The following is an 8992-nucleotide window of genomic DNA, read 5'->3' as shown; positions in this document are numbered from 1 at the left end:
GCTTTGACCATAGTAGGTTTCTTGCCATATGTGAAGCATTTAATCGGCCACTGATAGGATTTTAATGCCATATTTTCAATAATTTCGTACGTGTCCTAATACGTCCTGCTCATAAGGGCTCCTCCTGCTGCTCTGTCTAATCTAGATTGTGTAATTGCATCCAACCCATTATAAAATACATGCAGTCACATCTAATCAGGAAATCTGTGGTGCGAACATTTTTGAATCAACATTTTGAAACGTTTTCATGGCTCATAGAAACTTTCTCCCTCTATCTGTCTAAAGACAACGATCTCTCTTCTTAGTTAAATTACTTTGTTGATTGGGAAAAACTTCTGTAAGAGCTTTTCGACGAGTTCATCCCATGTTGTGATAGACCCTAGTGCTTACAAGTCTAACCAAGAAAAGGCGTTATGAATCAAGGAGAAGGGGAACAACCAAAGATAAATAGCGTCATCAGTGACCCCGTTATATTTAAAAGTATCATAGAGTTGCCCCTAAACTACAGATTATTCTAAATCACCTGAATCATAGCCGGTTTTATCTCAAAATTTTTAGTAGTAATCGCCAGCCTTGCTATACTTTAATGAACTGTGTCCAAGGTTGGTAAGGCATAATCCCTTACTATTCTCTCGTTTCGAACCATATGTACGTTTGTGAGTAATAGTGGTGCTGGTAGATTTCCTAAAACGTTATCTTTAGTGTCACCAAATAATGGATTTTCTTGTGGTACATTACCTACAGCAGGTGGTGGATCTTGCCTCTGTTGCTGTTGTTGTTGCTGGCAGTGATTTCTTCAAATTATTCTTTTTGGATCGATTGCTGCTACAATAGGTGTTCCCTTACTGCGAGTCATACACTATACCCAAAAAGAGGAGATTAGTAACAATAAATAAAATAAAATTGAATCAATAACCTACAAATTTCCTAATTATTCTATTACGTGCAAAAATGAAAATTAACCTAGTGACATTGCCTCCCTAGCAATGACGCCAACAACTTGACTGCTTATGGACGTACTAATGTCCAGAGTATGAATACTGCAATAAGATATAGAATGACAAGGCAGTATCCGCAAGTATACAGGTCAAGTTTTAATATAGTTTTACAACAAAGTAGGGTAGTACTCCGAGCATTATACCTAAGGGAGGTGAGTGCTAGATCAATTTTAACCTAAACACTAAAATATCTAATTAGTACTTTTAAATAAATTATAGCACGAAAGCATAAAGAATGTTTTTATGGTTTTCGTAATACTAAACTAAGATAATATAAAATAAATAAAACTCAAGAGAAAAAAGAGTAGAGTAAATCAAATCCCGATTATAGGTGATTAACTCGCATCGATAATCCCCATCAACTGTTGCTTCGGGTTCCTCGTCAATCAACTAGTCACTACCCTAGCAGGATCTTTCGATCTTCCACTAGCATAACAAGTCACCAAGAATTACTTATCTTTCAACCTTAGAGTCTAGACTAGATTAGGGTGAACTTGTTCATGAATGGGCAATACCAAATTTGGGTTAATTCCCACCTTACAGACTTCCTGGGGTTGTCAGCCCAGGGTTTGTTTCACGTTCTTCCTTTCCCAAATAGTTGACCTGTTGAGTAACCCTACAAAATAGTTAACAGATCATACCTCAACTCGCTAATCCCCCATAGAGGGATTAGTTCCTCATGGTTTTCATAAATAACATGGAATAGATGGAAGAATTATTCATAATGAATTAATGAAGTAAAGAGTTTAAGAAAAGCCTAATTGATATTGATAATAAATGGGAATCCATAGAAGTTGATCTCCTCCAAAAATCAGATCTCTTGAAAGAAAATAAAGAACAAATAAACTAAACCCTAAAAAACCTAAGAAAACATGTAACAACCTATTTTCAGTAGTGTCAGAAACGGTGGTTCGAGGCCACAAATTTGATGAGTGAGTTCGTAAATATTATTATTTAATATTTATGAGTCAAGTATAGAATTACATCTAAATTTGATTGAATGATATTTATTAATTGAACAAATTATTAGGTTCAAGTGGTACGTCTTAAAAGTCAAGTGATTTTAGAAAAGGAGGTATTGAGATCTTGTTTCTATAAAACGAGCCCGTAAATATTTTGTTAAATATTTACAGAGTGTTATTAAGGTCGTATTAAAGTTTGGTTAAGAAATTTTAACGATTAGCTAGTTAATTAATTAAAAGGACTAATTTGTAGAAGCTACAAAACTAAGTTTCTTATAGTAAAAGGTGCTAATCTCTTAAGGAAACAAGAGTTGATGGCCTTATTTGGTAATTATACTCTTGGTGGTGTTAGTGGACGATTTTGGGTAAAAGAATTAAGTAATTTAAAGGTTTACACAAAGGGTATTTTAGTAAATTGATGAATAAGCATAAAATTAACAAGCCAACTATCATCATCTCCCCCATTTCACCATTTCATGACTGAAATCACCATAGCTAAAAGGTGGAGAATCGACAAAGATAGTATTTCATTCATGGTATGGTGTTTTTGCCCCGCTTTTATTAACTCTTATGTTTTTTATATCGTATTAGCTTATTCTAGTTAGCCCGAGGGTTAATTTGTAAAGTTGTTAAAAAATTAGGGACTTACCATGACAGTTTTAGCATGTGTTTTAAATTTAGATGATGGATTATTAAATTCAGTTGCTAAATAAACAATTTTTGTTAAGCGATTTTTGATAATTTTAATGTTTAGGTATTAAATTGTAGAAATAGTAAATTTTAAGGTAAATATTATGAAATTATGATAAAAATGGGCTGATATGGCACCCTAGGAAAATTGGCTAACATGAATTTTAGCTAAAAATGATAAATTTGTAAGTTTCAGGTTTAGAGACTAAATTGTATAAAAGTTAAAATATTGGGGGTAAATTTGCAAATTGTTAATGGAAGGGTTTATTGCATAAAACAACTTTTTAGAATGCTGGAAATGTATTAATTGGGTTGAATTATTATTTAGATCAAGACATGTCGTAATCGAAATTAAATCGAGGAAAAGCTAAAGTTTCGGGCTAGTTGTCGACTTCATTTTAGTAATTGTTTTAGTCAAGGTAAGTTTGTGTAAGGATTTGAAATCATTATTTTCTATTTTGAATGAATGTAAATAGATATTTAAGGTATGTTTATATTAAATTGATAAAGGTGTGGTAAATTATTATTATGGATCAACTAGACAAATTAATCAAATTAAAGGATATTTGTACAATTATTAATGTTTTTGGTGAAATTGTATTTGGTGATCGGAATTATAGATTGCCTCTTTAAATGTTCACTTTGGTTAAGGTAAGTTTCTAGTGAGTTGTTACGTAAATGTAAATTAACTGTGATTACACTATTGTTTCTACTTAGTCGCTAGTATATATGTGAAATTATATTGGTTATTTATATATATATATATTGGAATATTGTGAATTATTATATATGAACTCAAGAAATTGATAGTAGTATTTCTTGTGGTTGCATATTAAAGATATAGAAGCAATGAAATTATGGTATGTGTACGAAAAGGATGAAGTGTCTTTGAATGATGGAAATGCACTTGAGTAATGAATCTAAATGTGATGCCCGACTAAACATAGTAATCGTGTAGGATACGATTGACATACCGATAGGGTTAGTATGCGCGCTTGAATGGGATTTGCACTTCGCTGCCCTTGATTGCACTTTGTGCCTCAGTCTGCACTTCGGTGCCTTTGTTATACATCTATGATGCCTCTAGTGTGGTGTAGTTACCCAATTATCTGAGATGAGTTACTTAGTTCATCGGGATAAATGTTAATGAAATTTATGGTTTACTTATGTGTTTAAATGTTGATGCGTTTACAAGATATTATAAAGTGTTAAATGTTCAATGAATTATTTGTTTTCATATGAGTACTTCCATATTGATGAAATGTTGTTATGAAATAAATGGAATTACAATCTATTTATGTGCTTATATATATTATGGCATATTTATAGTATTGGTAAGTGAAAGATATTATAATGAGTTTCTTAGTTACATATATGGATTGTTACTTTGAGTAAATGTGATTTATGGTATGAAAATTCCTTTAAATTAAATGTTGTTTTGATGTATTTGGATTGTAAAGGTAACATTTGAATTATGGAGATGGATGGTTTATATAGTGAAATTCTTTTCATGATATGAACGGTAATTAAAGCTTTACAAAGTATATGACTATATGAAATAATCTATGATTTAAAATAAGGATACGAGATATATGATCAATATAGTTAAAAGAAAATGAAGGAATAAGGTAGTCATATGATAGATGAATGGTGAAATTGAAATGCGTGATATGTTATATGCCTTGATTGGGTTGGATTTATATGTGCATTGCTTCACCTACAAACCTTGTAAGTTATAGTGTATAGGAAAGGAATTTAGTCTAGAACTAAATGGAATTACTCATGGTTGTTTAATTTAATGCAATTGGTAAGTTTAAGTTCCTTTATATGAGCTTACTAAGCACTAGTTGCTTATATAGTTTCTTTTTCTTTGTTTTGTAGATCATTTGAAAGCTCGAACGGTTGGAATCTTTGTCGGAGCATGATCACACTATCTATCAATCCACTTTGGTAGCTTTTGAATACATGGAAATGGTTATAAATGGCATGTATAGAGTTGTATATCTATTTGGTACGTATTGGACTATGCCAAGCCTTGCTGTGTCTTAATGCTTTTATTGATTGATGTGTTGTTAGATGTGGACATTTGGTATACTTGAAATTTTAAATGATAGAACTTATGATGTTAAATTGATTTAGGATAAGTGTTTTAAATGTGGTGCCTTTGAAGGGCACATTGATTAGTTATTTAGGTCTTTGAATGAATGAAATTATGGTCTTTTGTGGTTAGGTAACTTTTTGGCCTGAAATGAATTTTCTAAGTTGAGATTTTTACCATTATTGAAATAAGTATCAATACTTTGGCATTTGGTACCGATACTTGACCAAATGAGTAGTATCCAAACAAAACAGTATATCAAAATCGTATCGATACTTTTTCGTAAAATATCGATACCATCAACTAATTATTGATACCATTATTTTACAAAGAAGACAGAATTGAATTTTGGTATTGATTTTTCTGAAAGGTATTAATGGGGTATCGATACCAACTACTCGACAATGAGTTTGGTTCGGATAGCAAGGCAGACAGGCAAGCATCCATTTTGGTAGCATAAAAAAATGAGACAAAAGGTGTCGCTATTGTAAGAAGTTAGGTCACATCAAAGCAGATTGTTATAAACTGCAAAATAAAAGGGCTACTAAGAGTAACGAGGAAGATGTAGCTGATACTAATTTGGCCAACGAAAGTGATGATGATTTCTTGTTAGTGTCAACGAGCGAAAGCTCTCAGTTACATCCGAGTGGATCCTAGATATAGGATGTTCTTTCCACATATGTTCCAATAGAGAATGGTTCTCCGCATATAGTTCCGTTGAAAGTGGAGTTGTGCGCATGGGAAATGATTCATCCAGTAAGGTAGTTGGTACTGGTACTGTTAAAATTAGGATGCACGATGGGACGATTAGGACACTCTCAAATGTCAAGTATGTACCTAACTTATGAAAGAATCTCATCTCCTTAAGTATTTTAAACTCGAAAGGTTGTAGATTCAACATCGAGTCGAATAGCATTAAGGTGTCTCGTAGGGCTCTCATTTTGTTAAAAGGTAAAAGAACTGACAATCTTTATATTCTAGAAAGTTCTACAGTGGTCGGTGAAATTGGACGTCCCTCGCTCGTTACAGATTCGAAGTCAACTCATTTGGAACGAAAACAACTTGGTCATAGAAGGGAAAAATGTATGATCGTTTCGTTGAAAAGAGGTTCTCTTTTGGATGCAGGTTTTGAAAAGTTAGGGAACTGTGCTCGTTAAAATCAGACTCGGGTTAGTTTTGATTTGGCAATGTACAAGTTAAAGGCTAGAAGTCTTCCAGTTTCTAAGTACAGATTCAACTCAGTTAATTCCCTGTATAGTTTAAAATAGGCCCGTTGCGGGCTTTGGAAAAGATGGCATTGTGAAAATATGAGTCAAGGTGGAGATTTGTTGAATATGACTCCTATTTTAGTCAAATTTAAGAAATAACCTGTCAGTTAAACTCTATTTATTTGTTTCAATCAAACTCTAATTAGATATTAGAACTCATAACACTTTTAGAGAATTTTATGTTTATGTTTTGAGGGTTCTTTATTTTTGGGGTTTCGGGGTTTAATTTTTATCTCCATCTTTATACTCTTCGTTATTTTGCCATTATAGTAAAATTATCTTTGCTTGTGGTTTTTTATCCTCTTTGGAGAGGTTTTTCCATGTTAAATTTGTGTGTTCAATTTCACAATTTCTTCCGTTATTTTTTACTTGTTCGTTGTTTAATTGGGTCGATACCCAATAGAAACCCTTAGAAAATGTCATCCTATATTTTTATTTTTATTTATACAAGTTTGAGAACAAGGAAGTGAGTAGTCTAGTAGTTTATTAACTCCTTAGAAATCTTAGTGGTCCAAGTTTCAAGTCCTAATGCTAACACTCTTCTATGTACTTTTTTTTACTATTTTTCCATGTGATTTAAGTGCTTGTCGTCCACCCTTTTTTCACCATAAATTGGAGGATTCCTTACCTCCAATACAGGTCAAACTTACCTTTTTACTCCATGTCTCCCTCCCTTGCCAAAATTTCTCATCCTTGCCATACAAAATGTTCATTGAACCTAGACCTATTTGACCAACCTATTCCCACTCTCTCAATCTCACTTTGCCATCCCTACCTCCCTCTAACTCCCATTTTCTCTCTTTTTTATTTCTATTCTCATCCATTTTCTCTTCATTTTGCAAAACAACCACCACATTTTCTTTTAATCATTGCTCTTTTCTTTCACCGTGATCAAACGCTCCACCACCGTTCACCACACCTCGTGGCTACCGCACTTCCTCTCCTCATCTATTTCTCCTCCCACCGCCATCGTGATCGCCTCCACGTGCCATCGCGAGTCTCATTTCTCTGTCCCTATTACACCGAATCCCTATAGCTCTCCAGTGTCAAACCACTACTCTACCATCATCGGGCAGCCGCCATTAGACCGCCACCGCCGGTAACCAAAAATTCTTCATTTCTCTTTCTCTTTCACTTGTTGATTCTTTAATTGATTAAACTTACATATTCCCTTCATGCTATCAATATTTTTAAATCACTTGATTCATCGACTTCATTGCTTTCTCTATTCATTAACCATTCTGTATTGAATCAAGTTGTAAGTGTGGTTATTTGGATCCCAAAAGCCTTCTCTTAGTTGTTTCATATCATGGTCGAATGGTGTAGTGGCCATAGGGACAATGTTGCATTTTATTATCATTTATTTATTATCGTACTAATGCTACTCCTTACCATCTTGAAGGACCAAACAATAATTGTAGGGGACACCCCTAGTTTCACATTAGGAATCACCTTTTCGAGAGTCCAAAATCGTAGGGTAAGTGTGGTGAGGACTTTGGTAAACGATCTATTAGTGATGAATATTTTTCAAACGTATCCTAACTAATAAATGTTATTCATGTGTTAGATTCATCTTTCGAGTTAAATTAAAGTGAGATCGTTATTAAGGATTCTGGCAAACCGGATCTATGATATAAGGTGTGGGATCATTACCATTTGTTTGTGTGATATATTTATTTTATTACAATAATAATTAATTATATTAAAATATATGAATATACTAAATATTTATGAGGAGTTGTATAACTTATCGAGATGGATACCAAGTAAGTGTTCTAACCAAGTGGATCTATGATTTACATGACAAGTGATATGCTTATGATTGTGGTTATGATATTTGTGTAGATCTCATGCTCATGATATCTGATGTATGGCTCATGTGTTATATGTGGTGATTTATGATCTATTGTGAAACGCGAGTTAAACATGTTAAAAGTAATTATTATGTGATAAGTGATAATGAGGGCATGTTTACATACGTAAGTGTATAAGTGATCTATATAAGTGTATAAGTGATCTATATAAGTGTATAAGTGATCTATATGTGTTATTAATGAAAATCGCCATATCACATGCATGGAGTGGGATTTTCTGAAAGGTAGATGCAGTGGCAGTATATCTGCAATTCAGTGGTGGCTTGTCCAAATCAGTGTTATCAATGGCAGTTTATCTGCAATTCAATGGCAATTTATATGTAAATCAGTGGTGACTTGTCCACATACGGTGTTTTGCAGACGAGTTCTGGGGAACTCGATATATGGTGTGTAGCGAAGATGGGTGGGAAATTTTATAAAAAATGTATCATTTTTAAAGCATACATCGACATGTTCATGCTTAAGTATTAGTATTAGAACTTTTGATTATTATGATGATTGATATAATGAGATTTATATTTTGATATGTTTGTGATTATATTTGTGTTGATCTCCCACTGGGCTTTTAAAGCTCACCCCATTTTTTATTCTGACTTTTTAGATAATAATCAAGGTTAAGATGGGCTCAGCTTACGGAGGTGCTCTCGGTCATTTTTAGAAAAATATATTATTTTGGTACTCGATATTTTGGGATGTGTTTTTATTATTGTGGACTTTTGCTTGGGATTTTCTTTTGCACTTCAGATTATTTTGATTTTTAACTTTTCTGCATGATTTAGGTTTTAAAATTATCATTTAAAACATTGTGAAATTGACAATTTATGATGGATTTTTCATAACGAAGTCAAACAAGGCCCAACAAGGGTGTTTTCAAAATTCAATACTTTGTTTTTGAAACTCAACACTATCTGCTCACAAAATTGATATTTTATGAGATATATATTAAATCTATGTTTTGAAAATGACAAACGAGTTTTAGATATGAAAATTATCCGCTACTATGTTTTCATTGAAGTACGATACTTTCTAAAAATATATCAAAACTTGAGTTTTCTACAGATAAACAATTTCAAACAAAATTTGATTTTCTCAACAAAAACGT

At 32.8% G+C, this 8992-nt stretch overlaps 1 non-coding gene across 1 annotated transcript; it reads left to right on the top strand.

Moving 5' to 3' along the window:
• The first annotated feature begins 201 nt into the window (after positions 1–201).
• Positions 202–308, top strand: LOC128034287 (small nucleolar RNA R71). Its single transcript, XR_008190417.1, has one exon. It is a non-coding gene; the product is annotated as a small nucleolar RNA R71 (small nucleolar RNA).
• The last annotated feature ends 8684 nt before the right edge of the window (positions 309–8992 follow it).

The sequence above is a fragment of the Gossypium raimondii genome, chromosome 10 (assembly GCF_025698545.1).
Source record: "Gossypium raimondii isolate GPD5lz chromosome 10, ASM2569854v1, whole genome shotgun sequence".
NCBI lineage: Eukaryota > Viridiplantae > Streptophyta > Magnoliopsida > Malvales > Malvaceae > Gossypium > Gossypium raimondii.
Note: the sequence above shows the minus strand (reverse complement) of the source record. Positions and strands in the feature narration are given on the sequence as shown.